A 13,801-nucleotide genomic window follows, 5' to 3' on the forward strand; every position below is an offset into this window, starting at 1 on the left:
ACACTGCACAGGTCACATTCGATAGCTCAGTTTGTAGACTGTCGTTGGTTGTGATTGATAATCCTTAGGTCGCTGGTTTGACTCCGTTTCGAAGGAAGTTGGCAATTTTTAATATTTTTTTCCAAATCATGAAATAGATATCATTGTTCTAACAATAAATGCCAAACAAGCATGAACTGCACATGAGGAACATTTATTTTGGGCCAAACGTTGGCTTAACATGCACCAAGAAGAAGAGGGCATTGATAGGATTTGTCAGATGTTCTTCGACAGATGCATCGATTTTGATTTGGTGGATTTGGTGGAGCGACACGTGGACCCAGTCTGTCACACGTGTTCTGTGAGGAAGACATTCTGATAGTTCCACCGTTGTTCGTGTTGCACTACATCCCTGCAGGCTGTGCCCCTGGGCAGTCAGAGTCTCCATCACCGGCCACCCCCAACTAGGCACCTACACGGTCACGACTACTGCCATAGGCGAAGTGAGAGGTGCCAGGACACAGCTTGGGGCCAGTGGCGCAATGGATAACGCGTCTGACTACGGATCAGAAGATTGTAGGTTCGACTCCTGCCTGGCTCGTAATATTATTTTTAATACAAGTGCGATCATTTTTGTTTAAACCACGAAACGTTGTTGGTACAATGATCCGACATCTGTTGAATGGTTATATCATGTAATTTTACTCTGGTCAGTTTAAATAATACCAATTATTTGGTGACGCTGCTGCTGAGTTGGCAGTGATGCACAACCAGAGTCAACAACAACAACACTCAACATATTCATCTTCTTTGGTTCTTTCGATAAAGTCACGTAAATTGAGAATAAAATGATAAAATAAAATAAGACAATAAAATTATCACGACGTTTCGGCCACAACACAAGTAGCCTTCATCAGGTGAAAGAACAGAACTGTCGGGACGACAGTGCTCCAATGAGCTTTGTTAAGATTCCTAGCGTCTTTTTAAGCTCGGTGAGAGGCGTGAAACCTCTTGACAAAGGAGTTTACATATCAAAGTAGGAGAATTTAGCATTGAAATAACTTAGGGATTAGCTTGTGACAGAAATAACTATGTTAAAGTCAGAGTTTACCTATCAACAGAGGCATTTAGTATATGGACGCTAAAGGCCTCCAACTATCCAATTTTCATACAGTAAACCGATGTGAAAAGAACTAAGTCTATATTACATAATATAATAAATGTACTTAATATATTCTTCAATAAGCTGGGCTATTAATCACAAAGCAACTGGGTATACTCTACACTATATAATGCGTGTCTTTTAAGCTCGGTGAGAGGCGTGAAACGTCTTGAGAAAGGAGTTTACGTATCAAAGCAGGAGAATTTAGCATTGAAATAGCTGAGGGATTAGCTTATGACAGAAATAGCTATGTTAGAGTCAAAGTTTTCCTATCAACCGAGGCATTTAGTATATGGACGCTAAAGGCCTCCAACTATCCAATTTTCATACAGTAAACCGATGTGAAATAACTAAGTTTATATTACATAATATAATAAATGTACTTTATATATTCTTCAATAAGCTGAGCTATTAATCACAAAGCAACTGGGTAAGGTAATGCCAGCGAAAGAGCTGCCGTCTGACGGTCACCGTAAAATACAATTAATTAAGAACCGAAATGGTTTAAAACATCTTTCCAATGGTTACTAAGCCGGAATCCATCTTCTCAGTTGAAATTGTCTCTGTGCTTGTATATGCGGATGGCCTCATGAACGAATCTCTCATGGTAGCCGGTTGGCTTGCAAAGAACCTCCGTCTTGGAGAAGTCAATGTCACGTGAGCCCACTGAATTATAACAGTGATCTGCAACGGCAGAGGAGTTCGTCCTACCGTGTTTCAAGTCTGCTTTATGTTCGCGGATGCGGTCCGAGATATGTCGTTTGGTTTCTCAAATGTAGTTGCTACCACAGAGGCACTTTAGTTTGTAAACGCCCGGGTACTGTGTGTCTGGAACAGCATATTTTACAGTTCTGTTCTTTCACCTGATGAAGGCTACTTGTGTTGTAGCCAAAACGTCGTGAGAATTGTATTGTCTTATTTTATCATTTTATTCTCATTCTACGTGGTTTACCGAAAGAACCAAAGAAGATGAATCCTTGCAGTCACGAAAGCTTTAAATCTAAACTCAACACATTCATCAATTATTCTGTGGCCTGAAGAGGAAAAATACATCGAAGGCAATGTTCAGGACAACGTTCCTTCTTCACCACAAGCAGATTGATAATTAAAACAGGATACGAACCTACAATCTTGTGGTCCCTAATCAGCGTCGTAAGACGCGTTATCCACTGCCCCACGCTCATGAGCTCTTGTCAGACGTGTATGCAGTAACTGTCGCTGTGTAATTACTGGGTTGCAGGTCTTTATCTGCATTGCTGCTGCACGTACTAATAGTGAAGTGATGAAACACTGCACAGGTGACATTCGATAGCTCAGTTGGTAGAGCGGAGGACTGTAGTTGTTTGTGATTGAAATCCTTAGGTTGCTGGTTCGACTCCGGCTCGAAGGAGTTGATTATTTTAATATATCATTAGACCTCATTTTCCAGTAATGATGTGGATGCTCACCCCGAGCCCTCATTACTTTGAGAGTGCATTGTCTTTGAGCTGTGTGACGCCTTTTTGCGTCATCTGGTCGAGCACCAATTCGGTCGAGGCTCAAAAGAAAGCCGTCCCTTGGTGTGGACCAATCAGTTTCAAGGACAATGCATATATTATCATAGTATTTTTTTGTTTGCATTTTGACTGTAGGTATTGTGGTTAATGCAGACATGAATCCTTCTAAAAAAGGTTTCAGTTTTGTTGCCAGAAAAAAGGGGAAAACCCCTATTATTATATTTTAATATATTTTTATAAATCATGCAATACATATAATTGTGCAAACAATAAAGGCTCAACGAGCATGACCTGCAAATTAGGAACATTTATTTTTGGCCAAACGTTGTCTTCACATGCACCAAGAAGAAGAGGGCATTGGTAGGATTTGTCAGATGTTCTTCTACAGATGCATTGATTTTGATTTGGTGGATATGGTGGAGCGACACGTGGACCCCGTCTGTCACACGTGTTCTGTGAGGAAGACATTCTGATAGTTCCACCGGTGTTCGTGTTGCACTACATCCTTGCAGGCTGTGCCCCTGGGCAGTCAGTCTTCATCGCCGGCCACCCCCAACTCGGCACCTACACGGTCACGACCACTGCCATAGGCGATGTGAGAGGTGGCAGCAGACAGCTTGGGGCCAGTGGCGCAATGGATAACGCGTCTGACTACGGATCAGAAGATTTGGAGGTTCGACTCCTGCCTGGCTCGTGGTGAAATATATATTTTTAATACAAGGGCATATATTTGTTTAAACCACGAAACGTTGTTGGTACAATGATCCGACATCTGTTGAATGGTTATTTCATGGAATTTTACTCTGGTCAGTTTAAATAATACCAATGATTCGGTGAGGCTGCTGCTGAGTTGGCAGTGATGCACAACCAGAGTCAACAACAATAACAACACTCAACACATTCATCAATTATTCTGTGGCCTGAAGAGGAAAAATACATCGAAGGCAACGTTCAGGACAATGGTCCTTTTTCACCACAAGCAGATTGATAATGAAAACAGGAAACGAACCCACAATCTTGTGATCCGTAATGAGCATAGTCAGACGCGTTATCCACTGCCCCACGCTCATGAGCTGTTGTCAGACATTTGTATACAGTAACTGTCGCTGTGTAATTACTGGGTTAAAGGTCTTCATCCGTATTGCTGCTGCTGTACGTACTAATAGTGAAGTGATTACCCAACGCGTAGGTGACCTTCGATAGCTCAGTTGGTAGAGCGGAGGACTGTAGTTGGTTGAGGTTGAAATCCTTAGGTCGCTGGTTCGACTCCGGCTCGAAGGAGGTTGATTGTTTTTAATATTCTTTTCCAAATCATGAAATAAATATGTTTGTTCTAACAATAAACGCTGAACGAGCATGATCTGCACATTAGGAACATTTATGTTGGGCCAAACGTTGGCTTAAAATGCACCAACAAGACGAGGGCATTGATAGGATTTGTCAGATGTTCTTCTACAGATGCATTGATTTTGTTGATTTGGTGGAGCGACACGTGGACCCAGTCTGTCATACGTGTTCTGTGAGGAAGACATTCTGATAGTTCCACCGGTGTTCGTGTTGCACTACATCCCTCCAGGCTGTGCCCCTGGGCAGTCAGAGTCTTCATCGCCGGCCACCCCCAACTCGGCACCTACACGGTCACGACTACTGCCATAGGCGATGTGAGAGGTGGCAGCAGACAGCTTGGGGCCAGTGGCGCAATGGATAACGCGTCTGACTACGGATCAGAAGATTGTAGGTTCGACTCCTGCCTGGCTCGTGGTGAATTTTTTTTTTAATACAAGTGCGATCATTTTTGTCAACCACGCAACATTGTTGGTACAATGATGCGACATCTGTTGAATGGTTCTTTCATGTAATTTTATTCTGGTCAGTTCAAATAATACCAATTATTTGGCGACGCTGCTGCTGCGTTGGCAGTGGTGGACAACTAGAATCAACAGCAACAACACTCAACGCATTCATCAATTATTCGGTGGCCTGAATAGGAAAAATATATCAAAGGCAACGTTTAGGACAATGGTCCTTCTTCACCACAAGCAGATTGATAAATTAAACAGGAGACGAAACTACAAGTTTGTGATCTGTAATCAGCGTATTCAGACGCGTTATCCATTGCCCCACTGCCCCACGCTCATGAGCTGTTGTCAGACATGTGTATACAGTAACTGTCGCTGTGTAATTACTGGGTTGCAGGTCTTCCTCCGCATTGCTGCTGCTGTACGTGCTAATAGTGAAGTGATGAACCACCGCATAGGTCACCTTCGATAGCTCAGTTGGTAGAGCGGAGGACTGTAGTTGTTTGTGATTGAAATCCTTAGGTCGCTGGTTCGACTCCGGCTCGAAGGAGGTTGCTTATTTTTAATATATATTACAAATCATGAAAAACATAATTGTTCTAACAATAAACGCTCAACGAGCATGATCTGCACATTAGGAATATTAATGTTGGGCCAAACGTTGGCTTAACATGCACCAAGAAGAAGAGGGCATTGATAGGATTTGTCAGGTGTTCTTCTACAGATGCATTGATTTTGATTTGGTGGAGCGACACGTGGACCCAGTCTGTCACACGTGTTCTGTGAGGAAGACATTCTGATAGTTCCACCGATTTTCGTGTTGCACTACATCCTTGCAGGCTGTGCCTCTGGGCAGTCAGAGTCTTCATCGCCGGCCATCCTCAACTAGGCACCAACACGGTCACGACTACTGCGATTGGCGATGTGAGAGGAGCCAGGCGACAGCACGGGGCCAGTGGTGCAATGGATAACGCGTCTGACTACGGATCAGAAGATTGTAGGTTCGACTCCTGCCTGGCTCGTGGTGACATATATTTTTTTTATACAAGTGCGTATGTTTGTTTAAACCACGCAACGTTGTTGGTACAATGATCCGACATCTGTTGAATAGTTCTATGATGTAATTTTACTCTGGTCAGTTTAAATAATACCAATGATTCGGTGAGGCTGCTGCTGAGTTGGCAGTGATGCACAACCAGAGTCAACAACAACAACACTAAACATATTCATCTTCTTTGGTTCTTTCGGTAACGTCACGTAAATTGAGAATAAAATAAGACAATAACATTCTCACGACGTTTCGGCCACAACACAAGTAGCCTTCATCAGGTGAAAGAACAGAACTGTCGGGACGACAGTGCTCCAATGAGTGTTGTTAAGATTCCTAGCGTCTTTTTAGGCTCGGTGAGAGGCGTGAAACCTCTTGACAAAGGAGTTTACCTATCAAAGTAGGAGAATTTAGCATTGAAATAGCTGAGGGATTAGCTTGTGACAGAAATAGCTATGTTAAAGTCAGAGTTTACCTATCAACAGAGGCATTTAGTATATGGACGCTAAAGGTCTCCAACTACCCAACTATCATACAGTAAACCGATGTGAAAAAAAACTGGGTCTGTATTGCATCAATATAATAAATGTACTTAATATATTCTTCAATAAGCTGAGCTTTTAATCACAAAGCAACTAGGTAAGGTAATGCCAGCGAAAGAGCTGCGGTCTGACGTCACCGTAAAATACAATTAATTAAGAACCGAAATGGTTTAAAACATCTTTCCAATGGTTACTAAGCCGGAATCCATCTTCTCAGTTGAAATTGTCTCTGTGCTTGTATATGCGGATGGCCTCATGAACGAATCTCTCATGGTACCTGGTTGGCTTGCAAAGAACCTCCGTCTTGGAGAAGTCGATGTCACGTGAGCCCACGGAATTATAACAGTGATCTGCAACAGCAGAGGAGTTCGTCCTACCGTGTTTCATGTCTGCTTTATGTTCGCGGATGCGGTCCGAGATATGTCGTTTGGTTTCTCCAATGTAGTTGCTACCACAGAGGCACTTTAGTTTGTAAACGCCCGGGTACTGCATGTCTGGAACAGCATCTTTTACAGTTCTGTTCTTTCACCTGATGAAGGCTACTTGTGTTGTGGCCGAAACGTCGTGAGAATTTTATTGTCTTATTTTATTATTTTATTCTCATTCTACGTGGCTTTACCGAAAGAACCAAAGAAGATGAATCCTTGCAGTCACGACAGCTTTAAATCTAAACTCAACACATTCATCAATAATTCTGTGGCCTGAAGAGGAAAAATACATCGAAGGCAAAGTTCAGGCCAACGTTCCTTCTTCATCACAAGCAGATTGATAATTAAAACAGGAAACGAACCTACAATCTTGTGATCCCTAATCAGCGTAGTCAGACGCGTTATCCACTGCCCCACGCTCTTGGGCTGTTGTCAGACATGTGTATGCAGTAACTGTCGCTGTGTAATTACTGAGTTGCAGGTCTTTCTCTGCATTGCTGCTGCTGTACGTACTAATAGTGAAGTGATGAAACACTGCATAGGGCATCTTCGATAGCTCAGTTGGTAGAGCGGAGGACTGTAGTTGTTTGTGATTGAAATCCTTAGGTCGCTGGTTTGACTCCGGCCCGAAGGAGTTGATTATTTTAATATATCATTAGACCTCATTTGCCAGTAATGATGTAGATGCTCACCCCGAGCCCTCATTACTTTGATAGTGCATTGTCTTTGAGCTGTGTGAGGCCTTTTTGCGTCATCTGGTCAAGCACCGATTGGGTCGAGGCTCAAAAGAAAGCCGTCCCTTGGTGTGGAACAATCAGTTTCAAGGACGATGCATATATTATCATAGTATTTTTTTCTTTGCATTTTGACTGTAGGTATTGTGGTTAATGCAGACATGAATCCTTCTAAAAAAGGTTTCAGTTTTGTTGCCAGAAAAAAGGAGAAAACCCCTATTATTATATTTTATATATTTTTACAAATCATGCAATACATATAATTGTTCAAACAATAAAGGCTCAACGAGCATGACCTGCAAATTAGGAACATTTATTTTGGGCCAAACGTTGTCTTCACATGCACCAAGAAAAAGAGGGCATTGCTAGGATTTGTCAGATGTTCTTCTACAGATGCATCGATTTTGATTTGGTGGATATGGTGGAGCGACACGTGGACCCAGTCTGTCACACGTGTTCTGTGAGGAAGATATTCTGATAGTTCCACCGGTGTTCATGTTGCACTACATCCCTGCAGGCTGTGCCCCTGGGCAGTCTGAGTCTTCATCGCCGATCACCCCCAACTCAGCACCTACACGGTCACGACTACTGCCATAGGCGATGTGAGAGGTGGAAGGAGACAGCTTGGGGCCAGTGGCGCAATGGATAACGCGTCTGACTACGGATCAGAAGATTGTAGGTTCGACTCCTGCCTGGCTCGTGGTGAAATGTATTTTTAATACAAGTGCGTATATTTGTTTAAACCACGAAACGTTGTTGGTACAATGATCCGACATCTGTTGAATGGTTCTTTCATGTAATTTTACTCTGGTCAGTTTAAATAATACCAATGATTCGGTGAGGCTGCTCCTGAGTTGGCAGTGATGCACAACCACAGTCAACAACAACAACACTCAACACATTCATCAATTATTCTGTGGCCTGAAGAGGAAAAATACATCGAAGGCAACGTTCAGAACAATGGTCCTTTTTCACCACAAGCAGATTGATAATGAAAACAGGAAACGAACCTACAATCTTGTGATCCGTAATGAGCATAGTCAGACGCGTTATCCACTGCCCCACGCTCATGAGCTGTTGTCAGACATTTGTATACAGTAACTGTCGCTGTGTAATTACTGGGTTGCAGGTCTTTATCTGCATTGCTGCTGCTGTACGTACTAATAGAGAAGTGATTAACCAAGGTATAGGTCACCTTCGATAGCTCAGTTGGTAGAGCGGAGGACTGTAGTTGGTTGAGGTTGAAATCCTTAGGTCGCTGGTTCGACTCCGGCTCGAAGGAGGTTGATTGTTTTTAATATTATTTTCCAAATCATGAAATAAATATGTTTGTTCTATCAATAAACGCTCAACGAGCATGATCTGCACATTAGGAACACTTATGTTGGGCCAAACGTTGGCTTAAAATGCACCAAGAAGAGGAGGGCATTGATAGGATTTGTCAGATGTTCTTCTAGAGATGCATTGATTTTGTTGATTTGGTGAAGCGACACGTGGACCCAATCTATCACACGTGTTCTGTGAGGAAGACATTCTGATAGTTCCACCGGTGTTCGTGTTGCACTACATCCCTGCAGGCTGTGCATCTGGGCAGTCAGAGTCTTCATCGCCGGACACCCCCAACTAGGCACCTACAATGAGGGAAAAAAGCATTTGATCCCCTGCTGATTTTGTACGTTTGCCCACTGACAAAGAAATGATCAGTCTATAATTTTAATGGTAGGTTTATTTGAACAGTGAGAGTCAGAATAACAACAAAAATCCAGAAAAACGCATGTCAAAAATGTTATAAATTGGTTTGCATTTTAATGAGGTAAATAAGTATTTGACCCCTCTTAAAAACATGACTTAGTACTTGGTGGCAAAACCCTTTTTGGCAATCACAGAGGTGAGACGTTTCTTGTAGTTGGCGACCAGGTTTGCACACATCTCAGGAGGGATTTTGTCCCACTCCTCTTTGCAGATCGTCTCCAAGTCATTAAGGTTTCGAGGCTGACGTTTGGCAACTCGAACCTTCAGCTCCCTCCACAGATTTTCTATGGGATTAAGGTCTGGAGACTGGGTAGGCCACTCCAGGACCTTAATGTGCTTCTTCTTGAGCGACTCCTTTGTTTCCTTGGCCGTGTGTTTTGGGTCATTGTCATGCTGGAACACCCATCCACGACCCATTTTCAATGCCCTAGCTGAGAGAAGGAGGTTCTCACCCAAGATTTGACGGTACATGTCCCCGTCCGTCGTCCCTTTGATGCGGTGAAGTTGTCCTGTCCCCTTAGCAGAAAAACACCCCCAAAGCATAATGTTTCCACCTCCATGTTTGATGGTGGGGATGGTGTTTTTGGGGTCATAGGCAGCATTCCTCCTCCTCCAAACACGGCGAGTTGAGTTGATGCCAAAGAGCTCCATTTTGGTCTCATCTGACCACAACACTTTCACCCAGTTGTCCTCTGAATCATTCAGATGTTCATCGGCAAACTTCAGACGGGCATGTATGTGCTTTCTTGAGCAGGGGGACCTTGCGGGCGCTGAAGGATTTCAGTCCTTCACGGTGTAGTGTGTTACCAATTGTTTTCTTGGTGACTATGGTCCCAGCTTTCTTGGGATCATTAACAACATCCTCCCGTGCAGTTCTGGGCTGATTCCTCACCGTTCTCATGATCCTTGCAACTCCTCGAGGTGAGATCTTGCATGGAGCCCCAGGCCGAGGAAGATTGACAGTTATATTGTGTTTCTTCCATTTGCGAATAATCGCACCAACCGTTATCACCTTCTCACCAAGCTGCTCGGCAATGGTCTTGTAGCCCATTCCAGCCTTGTGTAGGTCTACAATCTTGTCGCTGACATCCTTCGAGAGCTCTTTGGTCTTGGCCATGGTGGAGAGTTTGGAATCTGATTGATTGATTGTTTATGTGGACAGGTGTCTTTTATCCAGGTAACAAGCTGAGATTAGGAGCACTCCCTTTAAGAGTGAGCTCCTAATCTCAGCTCGTTACCTGTATAAAAGACACCTTGGAGCCAGAAATTGTTCTGATTGAGAGGGGGTCAAATTCTTATTTCCCTCATTAAAATGCAAATAAATTTATAACATTTTTGACATGCGTTTTTTCTGTATTTGTTGTTGTTATTCTGTCTCTCATTGTTCAAATAAACCTATCATTAAAATTATAGACTACTAATTTCTTTGTCAGTGTGCAAACGTGCAAAATCAGCAGGGGATCAAATACCTTTATCCCTCACTGTACACGGTCACAATTACTGCCATAGGCGATGTGAGAGGTACCAGGCAACAGCTTGGGGCCAGTGGCGCAATGGATAACGCGTCTGACTACGGATCAGAAGATTGTAGGTTCGACTCCTGCCTGGCTCGTGGTGAAATATATTTTTAATACAATTGCGTATCTTTGTTTAAACCACGCAACGTTGTTGGTACAATGATCCGACATTTGTTGAATGGTTATATCATGTAATTTTACTCTGGTCAGTTTAAATAATACCAATGATTCGGTGAGGCTGCTGCTGAGTTGGCAGTGATGCACAACCAGAGTCAACAACAATAACAACACTCAACACATTCATCAATAATTATGTGGCCTGAAGAGGAAAAATACATCGAAGGCTACGTTCAGGACAACGTTCCTTCTTCACCACAAGCAGATTGATAATTAAAACAGGAAACGAACCTACAATCTTGTGATCCCTAATCAGCGTAGTCAGACGCGTTATCCACTGCCCCACGCTCATGAGCTGTTGTCGGACGTGTATAAAGTAACTGTCGCTGTGTAATTACTGGGTTGCAGGTCTTCCTCTGTATTGCTGCTGCTGTACGTACTAATAGTGAAGTGATAAAACATTGCATAGGGCACCTTCGATAGCTCAGTTGGTAGAGCGGAGGACTGTAGTTGTTTGTGATTGAAACCCTTAGGTCGCTGGTTTGACTCCGGCTCGAAGGAGTTGATTATTTTAATATATCATTTGACCTCATTTGCCAGTAATGATGTAGACGCTCACCCCGAGCCCTCATTACTTTGAGAGTGCATTGTCTTTGAGCTGTGTGACGCCTTTTTGCGTCATCTGGTCGAGCACCAATTGGGTCGAGGCTCAAAAGAAAGTCGTCCCTTGGTGTGGACCAATCAGTTTCAAGGACAATGCATATATTATCATAGTATGTTTTTGTTTGCATTTTGACTGTAGGTATTGTGGTTAATGCAGACATGAATCCTTCTAAAAAAGGTTTCAGTTTTGTTGCCAGAAAAAAGGGGAAAACCCCTATTATTATATTTTAATATATTTTTATAAATCATGCAATACATATAATTGTGCAAACAATAAAGGCTCTACGAGCATGACCTGCAAATTAGGAACATTTATTTTTGGCCAAACGTTGTCTTCACATGCACCAAGAAGAAGAGGGCATTGGTAGGATTTGTCAAATGTTCTTCGACAGATGCATTGATTATGATTTGGTGGACTTGGTGGAACAACACGTGGACCCAGTCTGTCACACGTGTTCTGTGAGGAAGACATTCTACATCCCTGTAGGCTGCACTACATCCCTGCAGGCTGTGCCTCTGGGCAGTCAGAGTCTTCATCGCCGGCCACCCCCAACTCGGCACCTACACGGTCACGACTGCTGCCATAGGCGATGTGAGAGGTGGCAGCAGACAGCTTGGGGCCAGTGGCGCAATGGATAACGCGTCTGACTACGGATCAGAAGATTGTAGGTTCGACTCCTGCCTGGCTCGTGGTGAAACAAATTTTTAATACAAGTGCGTATATTTGTTTAAACCACGAAACGTTGTTGGTACAATGATCCGACATCTGTTGAATCGTTCTTTCATATAATTTTACTCTGGTCAGTTTAAATAATACCAATGATTCGGTGAGGCTGCTGCTGAGTTGGCAGTGATGCACAACCAGAGTCAACAATAACAACACTCAACACATTCATCAATTATTCTGTGGCCTGAAGAGGAAAAATACATCGAAGGCAACGTTCAGGACAATGGTCCTTTTTCACCACAAGCAGATTCATTATGAAAACAGGAAACGAACCTACAATCTTGTGATCCGTAATGAGCATAGTCAGACGCGTTATCCACTGCCCCACGCTCATGAGCTGTTGTCAGACATGTGTATACAGTAACTGTCGCTGTGTAATTACTGGGTTGCAGGTCTTCATCTGCATTGCTGCTGCTGTACGTACTAATAGTGAAGTGATTAACCAACACATAGGTCACCTTCGATAGCTCAGTTGGTAGAGCGGAGGACTGTAGTTGGTTGATGGTTGAAATCCTTAGGTCGCTGGTTCGACTCCGGCTCGAAGGAGGTTGATTGTTTTTAATATTCTTTTCCAAATCATGAGATAAATATGTTTGTTCTAACAATAAACGCTGAACGAGCATGATCTGCACATTAGGAACATTTATGTTGGGCCAAACGTTGGCTTAAAATGCACCAACAAGACGAGGGCATTGATAGGATTTGTCAGATGTTCTTCTACAGATGCATTGATTTTGTTGATTTGTTGGAGCGACACGTGGACCCAAATCTACCACACGTGTTCTGTGAGGAAGACATTCTGATAGTTCCACCGATGTTCGTGTTGCACTACATCCCTGCAGGCTGTGCCTCTGGGCAGTCAGAGTCTTCATTGCCGGCCACCCCCAACTAGGCACCTACAATGAGGGAAAAAGTATTTGATCCCCTGCTGATTTTGTACGTTTGCCCACTGACAAAGAAATGGTCAGTCTATAATTTTAATGGTAGGGTTATTTGAACAGTGAGAGACAGAATAACAACAAAAAAATCCAGAAAAACGCATGTCAAAAATGTTATAAATTGGTTTGCATTTTACTAAGTATTTGACCCCTCTGAAAAACATGACTTAGTACTTGGTGGCAAAACCCTTTTTGGCAGTCACAGAGGTCAGACGTTTCTTGTAGTTGGCGACCAGGTTTGCACACATCTCAGGAGGGATTTTGTCCCACTCCTCCTTGCAGATCGTCTCCAAGTCATTAAGGTTTCGAGGCTGATGTTTGGCAACTCGAACCTTCAGCTCCCTCCACAGATTTTCTATGGGATTAAGGTCTGGAGACTGGCTAGGTCACTCCAGGACCTTAATGTGCTTCTTCTTGAGCAACTCCTTTGTTGCCTTGGCCGTGTGTTTTGGGTCATTGTCATGCTGGAACACCCATCCACGACCCATTTTCAATGCCCTAGCTGAGGGAAGGAGGTTTTCACCCAAGATTTGACGGTACATGGCCCCGTCCATCGTCCCTATGATGCGGTGAAGTTGTCCTGTCCCCTTAGCAGAAAAACACCCCCAAGCATAATGTTTCCACCTCCATGTTTGATGGTGGGGATGGTGTTTTTGGGGTCATAGGCAGCATTCCTCCTCCTCCAAACACGGCGAGTTGAGTTGATGCCAAAGAGCTCCATTTTGGTCTCATCTGACCACAACACTTTCACCCAGTTGTCCTCTGAATCATTCAGATGTTCATTGGCAAACTTCAGACGGGCATGTATGTGCTTTCTTGAGCAGGGGGACCTTGCGGGCGCTGAAGGATTTCAGTCCTTCACGGTGTAGTGTGTTACCAATTGTTTTCATGGTGACTAT

General features: G+C 43.4%; 13 non-coding genes across 13 annotated transcripts; all 13 read left to right on the forward strand.

Moving 5' to 3' along the window:
- The first annotated feature begins 507 nt into the window (after positions 1–507).
- On the forward strand, positions 508–580 carry TRNAR-ACG (transfer RNA arginine (anticodon ACG)). The gene has a single exon. It is a non-coding gene; the product is annotated as a tRNA-Arg (tRNA).
- A 1,863-nt stretch (positions 581–2,443) lies between these two features.
- Positions 2,444–2,531, forward strand: TRNAY-GUA (transfer RNA tyrosine (anticodon GUA)). The gene is given in 2 exon segments: positions 2,444–2,480; positions 2,496–2,531. It is a non-coding gene; the product is annotated as a tRNA-Tyr (tRNA).
- A 1,299-nt stretch (positions 2,532–3,830) lies between these two features.
- Positions 3,831–3,918, forward strand: TRNAY-GUA (transfer RNA tyrosine (anticodon GUA)). Its single transcript is given in 2 exon segments — positions 3,831–3,867; positions 3,883–3,918. It is a non-coding gene; the product is annotated as a tRNA-Tyr (tRNA).
- Positions 3,919–4,323: 405 nt separating this feature from the next.
- TRNAR-ACG (transfer RNA arginine (anticodon ACG)) lies at positions 4,324–4,396 on the forward strand. Its single transcript has one exon. It is a non-coding gene; the product is annotated as a tRNA-Arg (tRNA).
- A 502-nt stretch (positions 4,397–4,898) lies between these two features.
- On the forward strand, positions 4,899–4,986 carry TRNAY-GUA (transfer RNA tyrosine (anticodon GUA)). Its single transcript is given in 2 exon segments — positions 4,899–4,935; positions 4,951–4,986. It is a non-coding gene; the product is annotated as a tRNA-Tyr (tRNA).
- Positions 4,987–5,385: 399 nt separating this feature from the next.
- Positions 5,386–5,458, forward strand: TRNAR-ACG (transfer RNA arginine (anticodon ACG)). Its single transcript has one exon. It is a non-coding gene; the product is annotated as a tRNA-Arg (tRNA).
- A 1,542-nt stretch (positions 5,459–7,000) lies between these two features.
- Positions 7,001–7,088, forward strand: TRNAY-GUA (transfer RNA tyrosine (anticodon GUA)). The gene is given in 2 exon segments: positions 7,001–7,037; positions 7,053–7,088. It is a non-coding gene; the product is annotated as a tRNA-Tyr (tRNA).
- A 727-nt stretch (positions 7,089–7,815) lies between these two features.
- Positions 7,816–7,888, forward strand: TRNAR-ACG (transfer RNA arginine (anticodon ACG)). Its single transcript has one exon. It is a non-coding gene; the product is annotated as a tRNA-Arg (tRNA).
- Positions 7,889–8,382: 494 nt separating this feature from the next.
- On the forward strand, positions 8,383–8,470 carry TRNAY-GUA (transfer RNA tyrosine (anticodon GUA)). Its single transcript is given in 2 exon segments — positions 8,383–8,419; positions 8,435–8,470. It is a non-coding gene; the product is annotated as a tRNA-Tyr (tRNA).
- A 2,009-nt stretch (positions 8,471–10,479) lies between these two features.
- Positions 10,480–10,552, forward strand: TRNAR-ACG (transfer RNA arginine (anticodon ACG)). The gene has a single exon. It is a non-coding gene; the product is annotated as a tRNA-Arg (tRNA).
- Positions 10,553–11,047: 495 nt separating this feature from the next.
- Positions 11,048–11,135, forward strand: TRNAY-GUA (transfer RNA tyrosine (anticodon GUA)). Its single transcript is given in 2 exon segments — positions 11,048–11,084; positions 11,100–11,135. It is a non-coding gene; the product is annotated as a tRNA-Tyr (tRNA).
- A 719-nt stretch (positions 11,136–11,854) lies between these two features.
- Positions 11,855–11,927, forward strand: TRNAR-ACG (transfer RNA arginine (anticodon ACG)). Its single transcript has one exon. It is a non-coding gene; the product is annotated as a tRNA-Arg (tRNA).
- A 494-nt stretch (positions 11,928–12,421) lies between these two features.
- On the forward strand, positions 12,422–12,510 carry TRNAY-GUA (transfer RNA tyrosine (anticodon GUA)). The gene is given in 2 exon segments: positions 12,422–12,458; positions 12,475–12,510. It is a non-coding gene; the product is annotated as a tRNA-Tyr (tRNA).
- The last annotated feature ends 1,291 nt before the right edge of the window (positions 12,511–13,801 follow it).

This window comes from Petromyzon marinus, chromosome 52, assembly GCF_048934315.1.
Source record: "Petromyzon marinus isolate PM22_M1 ecotype Great Lakes invasive population chromosome 52, UKy_Petmar_22M1.pri1.0, whole genome shotgun sequence".
NCBI classification, from domain to species: Eukaryota; Metazoa; Chordata; class Hyperoartia; order Petromyzontiformes; family Petromyzontidae; genus Petromyzon; species Petromyzon marinus.